The following is a 21,038-nucleotide window of genomic DNA, read 5'->3' on the forward strand; positions in this document are numbered from 1 at the left end:
ACAGAGGCTTGGGAGCGGGAGGAGGTGCAGAGAGGAGGAGGTACATCTGCTGGGGTGAGGAGTCGGAAGGAGACACGCCCTGTGTGCTGAACCCAGTCCCCGCATCTCAGACTACTTCCCCCACCTGCTCCGCCTAGAGCGAGAAAGGCACTGGGCAACAGCCACCACTCATTCAAATGGGATAAGAACCAAAGCCAATATTTTTGTTATGTCTGAAATGACACCATATTGTTCTAATTAGTTGTTACTTGTAGCCAGAGAGGCAAGAAATAAAATGGCAGGTATGTCCAAGGGGGTCGTCCTTGGGCATGTGGGTTTGTGATGCCTCCTTGGAGAGGTTAAGTAAATCTGTCATGGAACCATCCAGTTGGTGGGCATGGCCTTACCCCAGTAGTATGAAGGGGCCATCAAGGAGAATCTTATTTGTGAGCACAGTTGTTGTTTGTTTTGATGATGGGGGGGGTGGGTGAGTATGGGTGCTCTTCTCTGAAGGAGATTCTAAGCCAGGAAAACCATCAGCCTTCTGGTATCCTAGCTCTTTAAACTTTCATTACAGAAAGAAACCCAAACATTGTAGTGTCAATGCTCCTGCTTAGGGATTGATGGAAGAAGGGCTTCAGTGCTGGTAGTTGCCCTCTCTGTATGCATATGCTGGAGTAGAGTAGGGGGCAGAAGAGTACGTTTTGGAGCTAATGGAGTCATTCTCCTTCCCTCTAACAGGTTCGATAGATTCTGAGGTTAATTTCCTAGAGTGGGAAAATCTCTCTCTCTTCCTCTCCACTTTGTGTTTTTTCTCCCTTGAGAGGAGGGCTGCTGACTCCCCCAGGCAGCTAACCTAAAGAAAGGTTAGGATTCTGACCTTCCTTTGTGCAGGGCCCAAGATCTCCTCCACAAGAGGGGCTCCCGTTGCACACTCATGCTTGAACTGAAAAAGAAAATAAAATTCTTTTTTTAAAATATTTATTTATTTGAGGGAGAGAGAGTGAGAAAGAGAGAGCACACAAGTGGAAGGGCAGAAGTAGAGGGAGAGAATCTCTAGCAGACTCCCCAATGACAGCAGAGCCCAAGGTGGGGCTTGATCTCACAACAGTTTTCAGAACTGAGCTGAAATCACGAGTCAGAGGCTTAACCGAGTGAGCCATGCAGGTGCTTCCAAAACCAAATTTTTAACAGGGGAAATTAGATGTGTAAGACTTTCTCAAAATCTGTCAGTCTGGGAACATCTGATGTGTTGCCCTGATTTTTTTTTTCTTTTATCCTAATGCCCAGTTTTTAACGTCAGAGCTAAATTCCTGGTTTTCTAAAAGTCTAGTTCCTAGACACCAGACTCACTTCCTTTTCAGTGTAGGTGATGATGTTCAGAACTTACCTGAACCTGGGGTCAAAGTCCTGGGTCCTCACAGAGTGACCCTCCCAAACAGACCTTCAGAGGGGGAGGGGAAGTGAGTGAGAACAGGCCAAGGGAGGTGGCCCGGCCCCTGGTCTTCACTTCCATACCCTACCCTAAAAGGAGAGGAGAGGGGACCAGAGTCCTGTGCCTTGTGGCTATTGAGTTCCCTTCAGTGAAGTGTTCTGAGATGTGCCAGGCCCATGAGGGGGTGGGTGGATGGTGGCAAAGCTGGCTAAGCAGAATCCCTGCTCTCAGCCATGGCCATCAGCCTCAGCCATATCAGCTCTCAGCTCCATAGTTAAGTGGGAATGGCTGTCGGTCCTCACTGAGCTTTGGCAACCCCCAGAACCTGGCTTCAGAGGATTTGCCCCCTCCTTGTCAGGCCTAAGGAACAAGAGCAGTGAGGGAGAGAACCCTCCCCTTTCCCCTCCTCCCCACCCTGGTTCTACCTCAATCCTCCCGCCTCCTCCTCTCTCTCTCCTGGGGCCCTTCCTGTGCTCTGATTCTGAACTTTTGGTGGAGGGTGGGCATCTGCTTAGAGCCAGCTGGAAAAGCCCCTCTGGGGACCTGTCTGGACTGAAGAGATGAGCCAGAGCCCAAGGTCTTCACCAGCAATGGCTCTGGGAGCATTTCTGTGATTCTTGAGGCAAGATATGCAAAGAGCCAGAGACTTGGGGGAAGAGGGAGCCCTCTTAGAGAAGCCTTCAAAATGACAGTCTGACTCGGTCGTTAGGACTGTTTATTTTGCGTGTTGCCTGCCCCTTCCAGAGGCAGCAGACTCCCCGCCGCCGTAGCTGGGGCCCCTGTCCTTGGGCAGCATCTGACTCAGGCACTGGTTCCCCCTCCCCACTTCCCTTTCTCCCTGACTCCTTAAAGCCCCCAGTGCGCCTGTTTCTCTTCAGATGCAATCATGCTCTAGCATCACTGCTTCCCCTTGCCCGACGGCGGGGCCGGCGTCTCACAGCCTGGAGCATCTGATGTCCAGGCGTTGCTCCCCCCGCAAACCGGGACAGTTCTGGAGTGGAATCGCCTGGGGAAGTTCGAGGTCGCTGAACTTTTCCGGAGGAACCCTGACCCGAGTTTCTCGCCCGCAGGCTGTTTACTACCCGGAGCCCCGCGCCACTCCCCCCGGGCCCCGCGGCCCCCGCCCCGCCCCGCCCCGCCCCGCCCCGCCGGCCCCGCCCCGCCCGCAGCCCCGGGAGTGCGCGCGCCCGCCGGCGGCCGTCCCCGCGCCTCCCCGCCCGCTCCTTCGCCGACCCGCGCGCGCTGCCCGTGTGGGGACCGCGGCCGCTTCCCCGGGCTCCGGGCCGTCCAGCTCCTTTGTTATTCCCCGTGTGCCCTCCCTGGGGGGTGGGGGGCATGTGTGCGAGTTGTCTTGCTGACGGTCAGAAATTTCTTTTCCACTGTGTGGGCAGGAGGCAGATTTTTTTCCCTTTTAACTGTCTTCCTTCTGTTTTATTTATTTTCCGCTTCCCCCCCGACCTCCTCCTGCCTTCCTTTCCCCTTCCTTCTTTGGGTTGCTCCTTCGTCCCCCTTCAGTCTCCCCATCTTTCCTCCCCTCTTGCTCCGTTCCCCTCCCCCCACCCTCTTGCTCTTTTGCAATAATTCAGGCATGTCTCGGGAATCCTAGCACGCCCTCTCCATTCAGCCGAGCGCGGGACCCTGCGTGAATTCCAGGTAAGCCCGGGGTCTGGCAGCCACGGGAACGGTGGTCCGCGCGGGTGTCCGCTGCTGCCCGCGGCCCTGCGCTGTCCTCCCAGGCGGCGGGCGCCGCGCCTCGGTCCCGGCGCTGCTACCTGTTGGGGGGCTGCTGGACGGCTGGGAGTCCTCGTATGCCCACACCTCGGAATCCGGCGCTCCGCCAGCTTTGCCTCTTCCAGCTCTGCCCTTTCCCGGCAACTTCCGTGGCGATCTCCCGGGCGTGAGGAAGCCCCGTGCCGTCCGGCATTTCGGGGGTGTGAGTGGCGTGCCCTTGCCAGGCGCCCGGGCGCCTTGTAGCTGGTTGTTGCGCGCTGGCCCAGCCCGCGGCGAGGGAGGCTCGTGCGACCTGGGAGCGCCGCCAGGCTGGGAGCAGGTGCCCGCCGCCGGGTCTTAGCGAGCCTCGCGGCCCCCCGCAGCCCTTGCGCCAGCCACGGACACCGGGCAGTTTTGCACGGGGGACCCCTCGAGGGGAGGACTCGCTGAGCAGGGACTGAGCTTCCAGCGAAGTTTTGTGACGTGAAGCTGCGTGCGCCCTCGGGGGCGTCCCAGGAATGGTAGGCTGGGTGTCCGGAGGCGGGGGTCGGGCGGGTGGGGAGTGGACCCAGTCCTGGGAGGGGGCTGACAGTTGGGCCCGGAGCAGGGAGAGGAGTGCGGAGAAGTCAGGCCACTTGGAGTGACTTGCTTGCTGTTGGGTAGAATTTGGGTCTCCCAGTGTGAGAGTGGTTGTGCATCCTTTTCCTGGGATGGAACTCCCAGTTCTTTCTGCCTCTTTGCTTTCTGCCCTTGCCTGGGAGAGAATGATGGGAAACACTACGCCCTCTGAACCCCTAAGACTGAGGCATCCACCTCAACGCTGGGGACAGATGGCTCAATCCAGAGAAGCATTTTCCTGAAAGGATAGGATGTTTGTGATGCTTAAGTAAGAGCATGGTTTAAAAAAAAAATAGAAAGAAAAAAAGAAAAAAGCATGGCTTTATCTTTAGGGATATGAGAGTTAGAGAAAAGGGGCTCTCTTTACTCAGCTGGAAATTAGGGTAGATGCCAGGGGAAAACTTCCTGTTGACAGTTTCAAGAGGAATTACTAATGGAAAACAGAAATTCCTCTTCTGCAAATGTGTAAGTCTTATATGATTGGGCAGCCATCTCCAGATCCTGGAAGAAGGCATTTTTTTTTTTTTCCTGTTTGCTTCCATTCTCCTGTTTTTGTTTGTTTGTTTTGGTTTGGTTTGGTTTTTTTCTTCACGTGCTATGTCTCTGGCCAGCTAGCAGGTTTTATTGCTGCTGCTGTTTCTTTGTTTTTTTTTTTTTACCACTTTGTAGTAATGGGTCTTCATGTAATTTATTGTGCAAGCCAGGACAGTTCTGAGAGTGGACAGAGAGAGTCATAGTTACATAGGGACAGTAGAGGCTGTCCAGACAAGGATAAATGATTGCCCTAAGAGTGATCATATATATGTTCAGAGGTTGGGACAGTTCACAAGGCAACGTGTGTTAGTTTCATATCATCTGGATCTCGCATCTTCCTTTCTGTCAGGATTTTCCCTGACACAGATCTCAAATGGACTTTATTTTGGTTCTCTCTGAGAATCTAGCCCTGAATACAAATCTCTTTCTCTTGATGAACTCTTCTTTCTCCAGCTCCACCAGACCCTCCAAAAATCCCATTCCCAGGATGGGGACTTCGTGCTCTGACTACAGGGATTACAAGCGGAGGGTGATACACACGGAGCTGCCTCTATCCCTCTGTCTGCTTCTTGGCCATATTTATGAGCCTGGGGCTCCCAGGAGGCGGTCCGTCTGCCAGGAATTCAAGTGTGTTGATGGCAGCGTGATATACAGTGACCCTCTCAGTCACACAGTTGAGTTATTGGATTACTGCTCTCATACCTCTTTGACTCTCTTGTGGCTCTTGACTCTCTTGGGATGAAGTGTGTGTGTCTTAGTTTAAAACTAAACCGGAGACTCATGTTCAAGAATTGTCCGATTGCAGGGAAATACCTGGCTTTTACTCCCTCGCATGTGTGCAGGAGCTATGAGGATTCTTAGGGCATGTGTCTATTAGTCACACCTTCACTCCCCTGGGAGCCCCTGGATCTGTCAGGGAGCCAAGTCCCTCAGGGCTTCCAAAATTTAGCTACCATTGATTGAGGGTTTATTATGTTCCAGATATAATACCAAGCAATTTTTAGACTGTATTGTAAATAATTCTCATCCAACCTTGTGAGGTAGGTTTCCCCATTGAATAGATAAGGAAACTAAACCTCAAAGAAGTTAGTAACTTGCTCAAGTTCACCCAGATAGTAGAGGGCAGAGTTGGGATTCAAATTCAAGGCTATCTGACTTCCTCTGTGCAGTGGCGCTTTGTTGTGCTGAAGTTTATATGGTCAGCGTTTGGCCCACAGTGTTTGGGGTCCTGGGGATGATGGACAATTCTAGAGTGTGGTGGTTTGGGCACTCCACTTGTCGATCCTGCCTAGTTCTTGACTCATGTTGCCCCTGTCCTTTCTGTCAGCATGACCCTTTCTTGGGCTCCAAGAAGTCTGTGTCTTCATTCCCTGCCCTGCTGCTGAGACTGTCACTGTAGGGTCTCTTTCCTGGATCCTATGCCAGTGAACTCATGAGTACCTGGGGTGGTAGAATCCTTTCTTGGAAAGGCAGAGCAGAGGTCATTATTAGGTTTTCAGTATCTGTCTACACTTTAGTTATTGAAGCCTGTCTCTCTCAGAATCACTGTTGAGTGAGTCCAGTTTTTCAGAGACTGACCGTGACCTAGACTTGGAGAGACCATACCTCCCCAAGAAGTAATCCTACAGATTAGCAAGGGAATATATACTCAGAAATAATTCTGTAGATTAGCAGGGAAGCTGACCATACCAACCTATGTTGACTAGGTCCCTCAGATTCTTTGTCTATCATGTAAGTGAAAATAGACCGTTAAGTAGAAAATTCTAGACATTGGATTTACTGTTTACCCTGCAGCACCATAGAACACACCAAGAACAGCAGCCTCGAGGCATGCCTAGAGGAAAAGCGGGCATTATCAGGTGGGGTGGGGTAGATAAAAGAGCCTTGCCCTGGAAGACTTGACTTCTAGCCCTGGCTTAGCCCCATTAAGAAGCCATGTGGCCCTCGGTCAGTCATTCACTTCCCTGGGCCTCTTTTGCCTTGCCTGAAAATGGAGTTCGGGCACATGCTTCCCAGGTATGTCCCTGTTGCTTGGCAGTCTAAGGTCCCACAGTTCAGGGTGGCCTTGTGAGCTGTGTTCTGCAAATCGTAGGCAGAGCCCTCCTCTCTTCCCCTCTTTTGGTGAAGGTACAGGGGCCCCTGGGGCTGATGGGTAGGTGTTTGTTGGAGGGGCCATGAAACAGGCATCCTGGGGAGCAGAGTGACTGCTCTTGGCCTCCTGTGGGCAGATCTCTGCCCAGTTTGTGTCTGGAAGAATGAGGTGGTTTATCTGGCCAGGGGAGAGCCTTTGCTCCTGCCTTGTGTTTCCTCGCATCCCCTATAAGTGACAGAGAATCGAGAAGAGAAGCAAATACAATACTCTTGCTAACCAACGTCTGTAATGTGCCCTGAATGATGAGAAGGGCTGGGGATGGGCGATAGGACAGTGGGAGAAGGTGGTCTACAAGAAAGGGGGCTGCACAGTCTTTGTTCTCATGGCACTTACATATGCTGGGGAGCCTGGACCTAGGCCATTGGACGAAACATTCATGTGACGAACCATAAAGCCATCTGGGACCAAAAGGCTTATTATAAAACCATCTGTTAGAGTTGGTTACATGCACATCAGCTACCTGCCTGGTGGAAGCAAAGGTGTGTGATGCCTTTCTCGCTGTCACCTGGAAAACTCCTAGGGGTTTAATTTTCGTCTCTGACATGAGGATTCTGAAGGGTTCTGCTGTATGCTTACACACATGGGTGTGGAGGAATTGCAGCAAATGAGATTCTAGAAGAGAACTGGGCTTTCCCAAGGAAAAGGCCCTCCCATTTTTATGGTTCCTGCGGTGTTGTTTGGAAAGATTCATCATGTGGCATCACAGAGGCTCCATAACTATATTGATCATACTTGAACAAAAAATTGCCTTCTGAAAAATGCTAGATTGGGATTGGGGTAAAGAGAGAGTGCCCTAGATTATCAGTGCGGGGTTAGTGTTGGCAGCGGCTGCCGCGTGGGCATTGGGGAAGGGCAGAGAATGGGGAGCAGCAGGAGGAAGGTCTGATGCTGTCTTGGGTGTGGGTCAGGCACTGCAGCCTGTGGTAGGGCCGCGAATCCATCCCTAGGGGTTTTCATGCAATTTCTAACCCGGATAACAGAATCCAGGGCTACACGGATGGGGACACCTTTTAATGGTGGAAGCATCACTGTTGTTGCAAAACACAACCTAGTTCTTTGTCCCTTGTGTATTGCAGAGGTGGTATGTGTTTATGATTCTCTCATATATCTTTTGGGGTTCCCCCCATTCTCATGAACTGCGTGTGTACATGGCCTTTTTATAGGAGGAGTGGGAAAATAAAGATGAAAATAACGTGGTTCTCACTCTCAGATCATTGGTTTCTAGCTCTCAGTACAGTACTTTGAAGAAGCCTGGATTTCTTTTACCAAATTATATGTTATCTGACCGTGTTGTCCCTGATCTGGCCTTGCTCTGGTCCTTACTGGCTGCAGACCATAGACAAAGCACTTAAGCCCCTGGACCTTAGCTGTGTTATCAACACACGGGCCCGGAGCCTCTGGTGGCTTGAGATTCCTTCCCATTTTAAGAATAATGACTGTTCCATGATTTTGTCTCACCCCTTTTCTCCCCCTCACTTTGTTCTTTGTCTCTCCCTCTTACTGTGTCATACAATAGAAATTTTTTGTTTTCTCTATTTACTGAACAAGAGTTTTCTTCTTTTTCCTTAATTTAAAAAGGTGGTGAAGAACATTTTATATATTTCTGCTTAAAAGAGAGTAAATTGAATCTCTGTTGACTTATTTGGTCCTTGATTGATGTTTTCTTGAGTATAATGATCCTCACCAGAGCTCCATGGCTTCTTTAGGGAAGGGATTTGCAATGGCAGGGGAACACATATCCAGCAGCCTCCTTCTCTCTTTGTTGCGTCTCAGACTCTGGGTTAATGAGCTGTTCAGCGCTGAAGTCTGAGCCCTGGGTACATCTGCCTCTGTACCCAGGCAAGCAAAGTCAACCTGCCAACCTCAGAACCTGGGCACTGGCCCAGAGCCGTCCCCAAGGTGTGTGTAGAAGGAGTCTGGGCTGCGGGGTAAAGCCCCAGATGTGAACCTCAGCTCTGGTACTTAGTGGGAAAATCACAGCCTCTCCCTTCTTGCTCTCCACTTCCCTTCTCCTTTCCCACCACCCCCTTGTGTAAATGATGTATTCCTTGTGCCCATTCTGGGTCAGGCAGTGATCTGGGTGCTGGGAATATAGTAGCACACAAGCTCCTACTTTGGTGAAATTTTTTTTTAAAGATTTTATTTATTTATTTGACAGAGAGACACAGTGAGAGAGGGAACACAAGCAGGGGGAGTGGGAGAGGGAGAAGCAGGCTTCCCGACGAGTCGGGAGCCCGATGTGGGGCTTGATCCCAGGACCCTGGGATCATGACCCAAGCTGAAGGCAGATGCCTAACCGACTGAGCCACCCAGGAGCCCTGAAATTTATATTCTATTGCAGGCGGGGAGAGAGAGAGAGAGAAAGAGAGAGAGAGAGATGATAAATAGACAAGTAAATGTGGAAAAAAATGACTGATAAATGTCACTCAGGAAATTAGTATAGGGTGATGTGGTGGTGACTGGGTAGCTCTTGAGACTGGGATGTCAGCGAAGGCTTCTGAGGACGTAATAGTTAAGTGGAAGATCAGAATGGCAAAAAAAAAAAAAAAAAGAAAGAAAGAAATAAGATCTATGACACCAATTCTCTGTGGCCATTACGAGGAGCAAGTACAATTGCACAAGAACGTGTTTTATAGACGATAAAATAAATGCAACACATTTTATATCCCATTAGGCAAAATTCCTTGAGGGCAGGCATTGTGATTAATTAATCACAGTCTCAGTACCTAGCCCAGTAGTAGATGTGGGTTGAAAAAAAAATTAGGTCTGTAAAATTGGGAGTTCACAGGGGATTTTTAACAAATAAAATGAGATGGTGTCTGTGGCAGGCTTTTGTTAAAAAAATATTCCTTTCCTTCTTGCTGGTCTTGGCAGATTTCCACACTCATTGCTCTGGGGAGAGTGGAGAAGCGCTCAGAGAAGAGCATCACCAGGGCAGAGGGACGGAGTAGGACGGGGAATACCGAACAGGTAGACTTCCCGAGGAGGTTCCATGTTGCTTTTCTTGCTGTTCCGGGTCTTGTTGGCCCAACGCGGAGGCTGACTTCTCTGAAATTGGGAAGAGGTGCTATAGGCTTGCTCCTGCCCCCCATATCTAGGGGGAAGGCTTCCTTCTGCAGCCTTTGCCTTCCACCAGCCCTGGAGCCAGGCTCATCAGGTGCCCAGAAGACCTCAGTCCATTCTGCTCTCGGCTGTGTCCCTTTCTACCGGCTCCTCTCCCTGCCACCCTGCAGGCTGAGTCAGTGTGGCCCACCTACTGTGCCCACTGAGTCATGGCTTTTCAAACATCCAGGTATGAATCACTTAACTTGTAGCCCTTGAGATGTCTTGGGTGACAGCTGAGGGAGAAGACTTTGTGCCTGTCCCTGTCCCTTACCTGACTGTTGCTTTATCACACTTCCCTGTACTTGGAGCCTAGAGCTCTCATCCCACAGCCCATCTCTAGGGCCATGAGACCAGTCGTTAAGAGTACTTGGGAGTATTCACTCACATGGTAGGGTCCTTGGGGGAGAACTCGCGGTCCCAAAGTGTGGTTCCTGGACCAGCAGCATCAGTATCGTCCTGGACATCCTGAAGCAGAAACTCGGGTTGGGGCAAACCTTCCAGGTGAGTCTGGTGCATGTTGGAGCTCGAGAACCACTGTTAGAGGCATTGATGAAGGGATGTACCAGAAACATGGTATAGCTTACACCTGTTGGGGATATAGGAATTATTATTCTTGTTTTATTTTTTTAAAGATTTTCTTTATTTATTGGAGAGAGAGAATGAGTGAGAGAGTGAGCGGGATAGGGCAGAGGGGGAAGGAGCAGAGGGAGAGGGACAAGAAGACTCTGTGCTGAGTGGGGAGCCCGGCACGAGGCTCTGTCTCAGGACTCTGAGATCATGACCTGAGCCGAAATTAAGAGTTGGAGACTTAACTAGCTGAGCCGCCCAGAGGCCCTAGGAATTGTTTCTCTTGTTTTATAGGAACAAACAAAAGTCTCCAGAATCCAAGATCACAGGAGGCGGTGGAGCCCAGATAGGCTCCAAAGGCAGAATTACTATGAGGTTGAGATGCTTATTTAAACTGCAAATATTTCTGGAGACTTCTGTTACTAACCATTAACACCTTAGTGTTCATTGCTTTATTGTCCCTTTACAGTAGGCTTCTGAGAAGAGATCTGGAACAAGCCAGGCGTCAGTGGTATTTCCCAGGTGCCCTCACTGCTTGGCCAGGTGGCCTCTGATTCGCTCTGGCTGGTTCCTCTTCCAGCTGGGAACTCAGCGACTGCTTTTTAAGTGTAGGTGCCTCCTTGACCCAATCCTGGTCCTTGACACCTGTTATGGTACACACTCTCAGAGAGATTTCCTCCCCTCGCTCTCTTTAGCCATCATCCGTATACTGACACCCTTCAGATTTGTTTTCTAGCCCAGGATTGTCTCCTGACTTTCAGCGTTTCCTTCTGACTGACTACTGGACATTTCTTTCTTTCTTTCTTTTTTAAGATTTTATTTATTTATTTGACATATAGAGATCACAAGTAGGGAGAGAGTCAGGTGGGGGTGGGGGGGGAAGCAGGCTCCCTGCTGAGCTGACAGCCCGATGCAGTTCGGGGCTCGATCCCAGGACCCTGGGATCATGACCCCAGCCGAAGGCAGAGGCTTAACCCACTGAGCCATCCAGGCACCTCGGACATTTCTACTTCATCACTTCATAGTATCTCAGACTCAACGTTGTCCCAAACGGAACCCATCGTCATTCACCAGATATTATCTTCTGCTTATGTCACATTTATTATTGTTTCATCGGCTAAAGCAAGTCACAGGGTCAAGTTCAGACGGAGTGTGCAGCCCTCCAGGAAGCAGACATTGAGATGGATTAAATGTGCAAGGACTTTATTAGGGGACATACCTATGGAAGATAGTAGGAGGGAGCCAGGAAAGGCTAGAAGAGCTATCAGGACAGGCTACAAATCTGACCCTGAATGACGGACAGAGGGAGGGGTTGGGTGCGAGGGCCCAGCCTGCTGTTCTGTGTCAGGGTGCTCAGCAAGGCTGCTGGGAAGCCCTTGGACCAAAGTCAGCCCTCAGATGTGCTTCATGTTTCCCAGGAGTGGGCCTGCCTTAGTGTGCCTGCCCTGCTCCCTCTGCGCAAACACGGTGGCAGATTTCAGAGCCCAGAGCTGGGGCTCTTGGTATATTAATGCCCTGTAGTTGGCATGTCTGCCAGGCACATTCTTTTTTTTTTTTTTTTAAAGATTTTATTTATTTATTTGACAGAGAGATCACAAGTAGGCAGAGAGGCAGGCAGAGAGGAGGAAGCAGGCTCCCTGCTGAGCAGAGAGCCCGATGTGGGACTCGATCCCAGGACTCCGAGATCATGACCTGAGCTGAAGGCAGCGGCTTAACCCACTGAGCCACCCAGGCACCCCCTTTTTTTTTTTTTTTAAAGATTTTATTTATTTATCAGAGAGAGAGCGAGCACAGGCAGACAGAATGGCAGGCAGAGGCAGAGGGAGAAGCAGGCTCCCTGATGAGCAAGGAGCCCGATGTGTGACTCGATCTCAGGATGCTGGGATCATGACCTGAGCTGAAGGCAGCTGCTTAACCACCCAGGCGTCCCTGCCAGGCACATTCTTGAGGCTGCTGTGGGGCTACTACTCTCCCTACCCCCCTTTTCACGATCAGACTGAGGGTGCCTCTGTGCTGAACAACTGGCTCCCAAAGCCATAGTCCTGATCAGCTGTCTGGGATGGCCCAGTGAGGCTGGGGCCCATTTCTTAGCCTGCCCTCTGACCTGTGAGGGTCTCCTAGGCTTAGGTCTTTGTTGCGCCTCCAACTTCCTCCGGCGTTTACCTACCACGGCCACCTCCTCCCAGCCCTCCATCTTCCCCTCTTCTCTGCCTGTGTCCAGTTCATTATGGCTGAAACTAATGGCTGAAACATCTCCAAAATGTCAAAGCAGGCATTAGTCATCCTGGTGAGAGGCTGGCCACCTAGGGAGTGAGCAGAGCAGGTGAACTTGGAGGTCAGGTGAACTGACAGGCAGGTAGGCAGGTGCCTGGAGATCCAGGCAAACACAGCCTGGGTGTGGTATGTGGCTGCAGAAACTGTCCCCAGCTGCTGTCGTGCTCTCTTCCCTATGCGGTGGGGGCCAGGCTTGCTGGCATCCTAGAATTGTGGCTGAAACTCTGTTGCTGGAACATAAAGCTTCCCAAGACTCTGGTGAGTCCAGAGAGATGTCAGACAAGTAACAACCAAGCAGGTGGGGCCTCGGTTCTGTGCTAGAGGACTTAGAGCCCCAACTCTGGGGCTCTCATTCATTCTTAAGTGGCTCTGCACAAGTGACTTATTTTCTTTGAATCTCCGCTTCCATGGATGTGTGTAGGAGTCATACCTACCCCGTAGGATTTGTGTGAAGTTTGAATCAGTATAAGCAATGAACAGATATTAGCTAGAGATTATCGGGACTTGTTTTGGGTCAGGGGATGGTGCTGAGCTCTCAGAGGAGGGCATAGAAGGCACAATGACAGGAGGTCTGGCTGGACACTGCCACAGTGCCCTTCAGCAGGCCACCTTCTTAATCTTCCATCCTACAACATTTCAGAGCCTCGAGCTTGATAGGTATCCAGTAAAGGCTAACTAAATGAGCATATAAAATATTTGAGGGAGGCAGGCAGTGTGGGTTGCCTTGGATCTCATCCTGTTAGGCGTGGCTTTTGTAGGCACATAAAGTTGGGAGGGTTTGGGGGACACTCATTTGTAAAGACGAGCACCGTTCAATTAAAAAAAAAATACAGATCGCACCCCCACTTTATTCCTTCCCTCTGCTTTTTAAAGTTTCATCGCCAAATTTTCAAGGCCCAAATATGAAGTGCCAATGAAATAATTTGCCTTGTAAACTGTAGGGCTTGAAAAATATGTATAGTGTCAGCAGTTATGTGGGAAATAGCTCCTGATAATTTTGCTATTGTGTTCAGCCTTTAAAGGCACAGGATGCTTAAGGTTTGCATTGCTGTTTGCCTGCCCCTGAAGAAATGCAATTGAAAAATGGAAGATTTTTAATTTTTGTTTTCATTGATCCCGAAACAATCTTCTATTTTGGGCGGGGGTGGTCAGAGGGCCTTTGAGGGAGCTCTAGGAGATGTAATTATATTCCAGACCTCACCCCAAATCCTGTACATCAAAAAATGATTATACCTCTAGTACAGTGATTCTTTTTTTTTTAAAAAAAAGATTTTATTTATTTATTTGACAGACAGAGATCACAAGTAGGCAGAGAGGCAGGTAGAGAGGGGGGGTGGGAAACAGGCTCCCTGCTGAGCAGAGAGCCCCGATGTGATGTGGGGCTTGATCCCAGGACCCTGAGATCATGACCTGAGCTGAAGACAGAGAATTAACCCACTGAGCCACCCAGGTATTCCTAGTACAGTGATTCTTACGTTTGGGGGTCCTAGATTTTTTTGAAAATTTGATGAAAGCTATGGACTCAACCTGGTGAAATGTACATCCCAAATATTCATGTAATATCAGGGGGACCCCAGGACGTCACGAAGCACTTCCTACTTGGAGCCTGGGTGGATCGCCCCAGGTTGAGAATATTTTTAGCATGGTGAATCAGCCCCAGGGAGTCTGGACAGAGCTCAGAGTCTGGACAGAGATGCCAGGGGGAGAGGCAGATCTGGGACTTCTGGTGTGCAGGACCCTGCAGAGATGTTTCCTTCTCCAGCATGCAAATGTGCCCTCCCTGTGGATGCTTCCTGCACCTCGCAGGCCCGGGTCCCTTCTGCAACTGGGGGCCCGACGCCATCCAGAAGGCTGGCTGTGGTCAGCTTGGCCCACAGGAAGCGATCCATAGCCACCTAGCAGAGGGAGGCCTGGAGGGAGGTTGACGTCACTCCTCAGCCCCCTTCTCTCCAACATGAACTTGGTGAAAAGTCTGTGGACAGGGCTTTCCCTTGCGCTCCAGCCTTTACTCCCATTACTTCTCTTCCTAAAATGTCCTGGTCTCCCCTCTCTGGCCACCTTCCAGAGTCTCACCTCCTCTGGGAAATATTTGGCATCTCTCCCACGTGCCTCACCTTCCATCATTGCTGTGAACCCCGGTATTATTATGGCCCTCCCCTCCTCTGTGCTCCTCTTTTTTGGTGAACCTTTTAGCTGTAGGACGTGGCTGTGCAGCGAGAGGGCAGATTCTCAAGGTCAGAGACTGCACCTTCCGGCTGGCTACCTGGAGGCCGAGAGTGGGAAGCTTAAGACACCAAATATGTGATTTAGGACAGCAGCTGGGAGAAGCAAGAGGGCTCCTGTGACAGCCGCAGGGGCTGTGAAAGGCAAGTCTGCTGGAGATGATTGCGTTGTTTTTTTTTTTTTTTTAAGATTTTATTTATTTATTTGACAGAGAGAGGCACAGAGAGAGGGAACACAAGCAGGGGGAGTGGGAGAGGGAGAAGCAGGTTTCCCTCTGAGCATGGTGCCTGACATGGGCCTCGAACCCAGGACCGTGGGATCATGACCTGAGCCAAAGGTAGATGCTTAACAACTGAGCCACCCAGGCGCCTGATGACTGCGTTTTAATTTGATTTTATTATTTTTTAAAGATTTTATTTATTTATTTGACAGAGACAGATCACAAGTAGGCAGAGAGGCAGACGCGGGGATAGGGAAGCAGGCTCCCCCGCTGAGCAGGGAGCCCGACTCGGGACTCGTTCCCAGGATCCTGGGATCATGACCTGAGCTGAAGGCAGAGGCTTAACCCACTGAGCCACCCACGTGCCCCGGATGACTGCATTTTTAAAACTCCTCTTTCCTCCCCAGAAATGGCTCTATTTCTCTTCTCAGTCCAGTACGATTTCTCCAAAGAGTTGCTTGTACTTGTTGGGTCCAAATTCTCACTTTATTTTCTCCTTTTCCTCTTTTTCCTCCTTCTCTTCCTCTTTTTTTTCTTTCTTTCTTTTTTTTTTTTTAAATTGAAGTATAATTAGCATACAGTGTTACATTAGTTTCAGGTGTATGATATAGTAATTCAACAATTCTATAATCAGTGTTCATTACTATAAGTGTATGCTCTTCTTTTGAAATTAGCTTTTTATTGTGGAAATTTTCAAGCATATACTAAAGTAGAGAGAATAGTATAATGAACCCTCAAATACTCACCACCCAAGTTCAATAATTATTGACTCCTGACCAATTTTTTTCACCTAAATCTCCCTATTTTACCTACCACTGGGTTATTTTGCAGCAAATATTTAGGTACCAGTCTCCAAAAGATAATGGACTAGAAAAATAACTGTAATAGCATTATTACACTCCTTCAAAATAATAATAATTTCTTCATATCTCCAGGTGTCTAGTTGGTATTCGAATTTCCCCCTTTGTATCTTATTATGTTTTATTTTTTTTAACAGTTTGTTTGAATCAGAATTGAAATAAAGGCCACACATTATATTTGCTTCAGGGGTTTCTTGAGTCAGAATCTGTAGGTTTCTTCCCCTGCTTTGTTTTTGGCCTGAGAATTTGTTGGTTGATGAAACTAGGCTATTTTTTCTGTCGATTTTCCCATACTCTAGATTTGGCTGGTTGCATCTCCATTGTGTTTTTGTTCCCTGGATTTCCTATAAACTAGCACTTAGTTCCATCTGATACAGATTTGATTTTCTGTTGTTTCGTAAGTAGACATCCTAGGGAGTGTTGTGGACTTTCATCAGAGGCACATATTGTCTGGTTCTTTCTCTTCTTATGACATTAGCAGCCACTGAGGATCATTACCAAGATTAGGGTTGGTAGATTTTCTCTGTGAAGGCCAGACATTCAATCTTGATGACAGCTTCTCAAAACTGCCACCATAGTGCAGCAGCAGTCGTGGCCAATGTGTGCATGAATGGGCATGGATGAGTTCCAATAAAACTTTATACACAGAAGCAGGCAGGCCAGATCCAGCCCAAGGTCCATGGGTTGCTAACCCCTGTCTGGATAGTTTGTTTCACTAGGGGTCTGCAAAATGTTGATAATTCCCATCCTATCCTTCCTTCTTCATTTATTAGTTGGAGTAACTTCTTTTTTTTTTTTTTAAGATTTTATTTATTTATTTGATAGACAGAGACCACAAGTAGTCAGAGAGGCAGGCAGGGAGAGAGGAGGAAGCAGGCTCCCCACTGAGCAGAGAGTCCGATGCGGGGCTCAATCCCAGGACCCTGAGACCATGACCTGAGCCAAATGGGCAGAGGCTTTAACCCACTGAGCCACCCAGGCGCCCCAGTTGGAGTAACTTCTAAAGAGAGATTTTCTCTGCACTATTTGTCTTTCTCTGTTCTTTCGGACCCTTCTTTAGAGTGAGGCTCCCTTTTGTCCCTCCTCCACCAAAATTGCTCTAGCATCATCAGTGACCATCCTCTTGCTATATTCAGTGGTTAATTTTCAGTTCTTATCTGGAGATTCTTGACCTAACAACGGTGTCTAACATAGCTGATTATGTCAGCTATATATCATAATATTGAAATGCTTCACTTGGCATTCAGGGTGTACGTCCTTTCCCAATATTCTTTTCATGTTATTGGTCATTCCTTCTCGGGGGTTTTGTTAATTTTTCCTCACTAGCCAACTCGGAGTGTTGGGTACCCTTGGCTCAGTCCTCAGACCTCTTCTTTATCTATAATCTCTTATCCAGACCCCATCTGCAGATGGCTTCAAAATATATAAACATATAACTACATACATAATGTATATTAAATATCATATTTACTAGGATATTAAATATATAGCTCTAGCCTGGCCTTCTCTCTGAATGCTACATTCAGTTGTCCATGAAACAGTTCCACATGGATGTCTAAGGAAGTATTCCAGACCTTACTTGCTCAACTATGAGTTCTTGACCTTCAGCATAAAACCCTCTCCTTCTTCAGTCTTCTCTGCTTCAGTTAATGACTCCATCCATCCCTGGATAGATGGGTATAATCCAGTAATGACTCCATCTACTCCGTGGAGTAGAGTTAATGACTCTACTTCATGTAGTAGCTTCAGCCAAAAAAATTTGCAGCAGCAGTCGTGGCCAATGTGTGCATGAATGGGCATGGATGAGTTCCAATAAAACTTTATACACAGAAGCAGGCAGGCCAGATCCTGCCCCAGGTCCATGGGTTGCTAACCCCTGTCTGGACAGTTTGTTTCACTAGGGGTCTGCAAAATGTTGATAATTCCCATCCTATCCTTCCTTCTTCATTTATTAGTTGGAGTAACTTCTTCTTTTTTTTTTTTTTTAAGATTTTATTTATTTATTTGATAGAGACCACAAGTAGTCAGGCAGGCAGGGAGAGAGGAGTAACTTCAGGGAGAGAGGAATAAAGAAGTTTACTCCTCACATGAGGCAAATCCACTTGCCTCAATTGTCAAGTGTGTCTGCTTCTCACCAAGCTATCAACCAGGTTCAAGCTATTGTCACCCTTCTCCAGGACTGTGGCTACAGGCTACTACTAACTGATGGTGGTCAGGTGTTCATGTTTCCCTACTTGGAGTATATACTCAACCTGGCAGTTCTAGGGACCCTTTGAAAACTATGTCAGTATATCTCATTCTTCGGTTCAAAACCCTCCAGTGGCTTCCCATCTCATTAAAAGTAGAAGCCTGAATCCTTAATATGGTCCACAGAACCTGATAGGGTCTAAAAGCCTCCACTACTTCTTACCTCTCCAAACCTCCTGTTTTTGTTGTTGTTTTTTTAAAAGATTATATTTATTTATTTGACACAGAGAGATAGAGAGAGAGATAGAGAGAGAGAGATCACAAGTAGAAGGGCAGACAGAGAGTTAGGGGGAAACAGGGTCCCCTGCTGAGCAGAGAGCCCAATGCAGGGCTCGATCCCAGGACCCTGAGATCATGACCTGAGCCAAAGGCAGAGACTTGACCCACTGAGCCACCCAGGCACCCCACTACCTCCTGTTTTGTAACTCTTTAACCTCCTGTTTTTAACTCTTCCTATATCTCTGTGCTCCAATCACACGAGCTCCTGATAGGCTAGGCACACCCTTTGTCTCAGGCTTTTGCATTTGCTGTTTCTTTTGCTTGGGGTGCTTTTCTGCAGATATTAAGGTGACCTTTTCCTCTTTCCTTAAAAACTAAGGTCTTAGAATCCTTTGGGTTGCTGGACTAGCTATGGATCCCAGAGCCTGGGGCCTGTGTAGATGTACTCTCTTTGGATTCACATCTTCACTCATGAAATCTGTTTCAATGTTTTTTTCCAAGGTCTGGATCCTGGAGCTTATGCTAGCCCAGAAAAAGGCTGTGGCAGCCCCCTCTTAGGGACTTTCTGCCTTTCTTTCTGTCTTCTGGGGATGATTGTGCCTTGGTTCCTCTATGTTCATCTATGTGAAAATCGTGTCTGTCATTTTGCACTGGAGTCCACACTGGACATATGGAGGCTTCTGGTCCCTGCTGGGGGGAATTTGGATGATGTCATGAAGCAGATATGTCTGCAAGGCTGATACCGTGGAGACTTTCCCCAGCCAAGCTGCTCATAGTCCAGTCCTTGGCCCTCACCTTATAGCATCACCGACTCTGAACCAGATGGGCCATAGTGGTCACCTAGTTTAACCCCCCGAATCTCTTCTGCAACGTGTCTGATAAGTAGCTACCCAGTCTACTCACTATTTATTTGTTTATTTAAATTACTTTTATTAACATATAATGTATTATTAGGGGTACAGGTCTGTGAATCATCAGGTTTACACACTTCACAGCACTCACCATAGCACATATCCTCCCCAGTGTCCATAACCCCACCACCCTCTCCATACCCCCATTCCCCCCAGCAGCCCTCAGTTTGTTTTGTGAGATTAAGAGTCTCTTATGGTTCCACTCACTACTTTTAAAAATAGCCCATTCTATTTTCAGGTAGGTCTAATCATTAGAAAACAATTTAGACCTTCAACCTCATTGAGTCTCCTGTTTACCTTCTCGAAGGATACTATCATTAATGACTCTTTTTTTCTTTTTCATAATGACTCTTTCAACACTTACTCCTAAAGCAAGGACTTGAGTGAAGGTAGAGTCAGTTAAGATCCCATTTCCTAAGAAAAAAACCAAACCAAACCAAACCAACCAACCAAACAAACAAAAAACTCTTTTCCTCAGTGGTGAAGCTCTTAAACACAGGAACCCATCCAATTGATCTCTGTATTCCCAGTACTTGGCATAGTGCCTGAATGTAATAGGTGCTCAGTCAATTTTGGTTAAAGATAATAGTGAGGAACCACTACTTAGGAAGTACTTACATTGTGGCAGGTACTATGCTAAGCTCTTTATGTTCCTCGGTGCTCAGTCAATTTTGGTTAAAGATAATAGTGAGGAACCACTACTTAGGAAGTACTTACATTGTGGCAGGTACTATGCTAAGCTCTTTATGTTCCTCAGGACCAAGCCAGCATAGTAGGTAGTGCTACTATTATCATTTAATGGTTGAGGAAACTGAGGTATAGGAAGGCTATGTACCTTAACCCTGTATGGTCAGCTGAGATGACAGACCTGTGAATGAGAGAGTTCAAACCCAGGAGAGCTGATACTAGAATCCATGCTCTCTTTTTTGTTTATTATTTAAGGTTTATTTCTTTCTCTTTATTTTTTTATTGTGGTAAAATACATATACCCTAAGATTTACTGTGTTTCCCACATTGAAATGTACAGTTTAGGGGCGTTCAGAACATTGACACTATTGTGCAATCATAAAGTCCTCTAGAGCCTTTTCATCTTTCCCGTTCTTGAACTCCATTCCCATTAAATAGCTCCCCATTCTTCTGCCTCCCCCAGCCCTGGCAACTGCCATTCTAATTTCTGTCCGGGTCAATCTGACCCCATGAGGTACTTCATACAAGTGAATTCATGTGAGACTTGTTCTTTTGTGACTGGCTTACTTTACTTAGCATAATGTCTTCCAGGTTTACGCATATTGTAGCATGAGTCAGGATTTCCTTCCTTTTTAAGACTGAATAATATTGTATGTATAGTCAATATTTGTTGACGTACTTATCTATTGGTCGACAATTTGGATTGCTTCCTGTTTTTGGCTATCATGAATGATACTGCAAAGAATATGTGTGTATAAATATCTGTTTGAGTCCCAGCTTCAATTCTTTTGGGTATATACCCGGAAGGAGAATTGCTGAATTATATGGCAATTCTATGTTTAATTGTTTTGAGGAACTCTCATACTGTTTTCCACAGTGACTGCACCATTTTCCATTCCCACTGGCAATGTTCCAGGGCTCCAAGTTCTGCACATCCTCACCTATTTATTTACTTATTTATTTGTTTGTATGAAATGGTATCTCACTGTGGTTTTAATTTGCATTTCCCTCATGATTACGATGTAGATTACCTCATGATTACCTCATGATTAGTGATGTAGAGGATCTTTGGTGCTTATTGTCATTTGCATATCTTCTTGGGAGATTGGATTTTTTGTTGTTGTTGGGTTATAGGGGTTCTTTTTATATTTTGGATATTAATCCCTTATCAGGTAGATGGATGATTTAAAAATATTTTCTCCCATTCCATAGATTGCCTTTTCACTCTGTTGATACTGTCCCTTGATACAGAACAGTTTTAAATTTTGATGTTCACTTTTCTGTTTTTCATTTGTTG

General features: G+C 47.6%; 1 protein-coding gene across 1 annotated transcript in view; it reads left to right on the plus strand.

Annotated features, from left to right (window-relative positions):
• Window positions 1–2,624: 2,624 nt before the first annotated feature.
• CACNA1E (calcium voltage-gated channel subunit alpha1 E) overlaps window positions 2,625–21,038 on the plus strand; it is a 494,904-nt gene continuing 476,490 nt past the window's right edge. Inside the window, exon 1 of the mRNA XM_059412718.1 lies at window positions 2,625–3,067. The gene's annotated coding sequence lies outside the window, so the exon portion shown is untranslated. The remainder of the gene's footprint in view (window positions 3,068–21,038) is intronic.

The sequence above is a fragment of the Mustela nigripes genome, chromosome 10, assembly GCF_022355385.1.
Source record: "Mustela nigripes isolate SB6536 chromosome 10, MUSNIG.SB6536, whole genome shotgun sequence".
Classification (NCBI taxonomy): Eukaryota; Metazoa; Chordata; class Mammalia; order Carnivora; family Mustelidae; genus Mustela; species Mustela nigripes.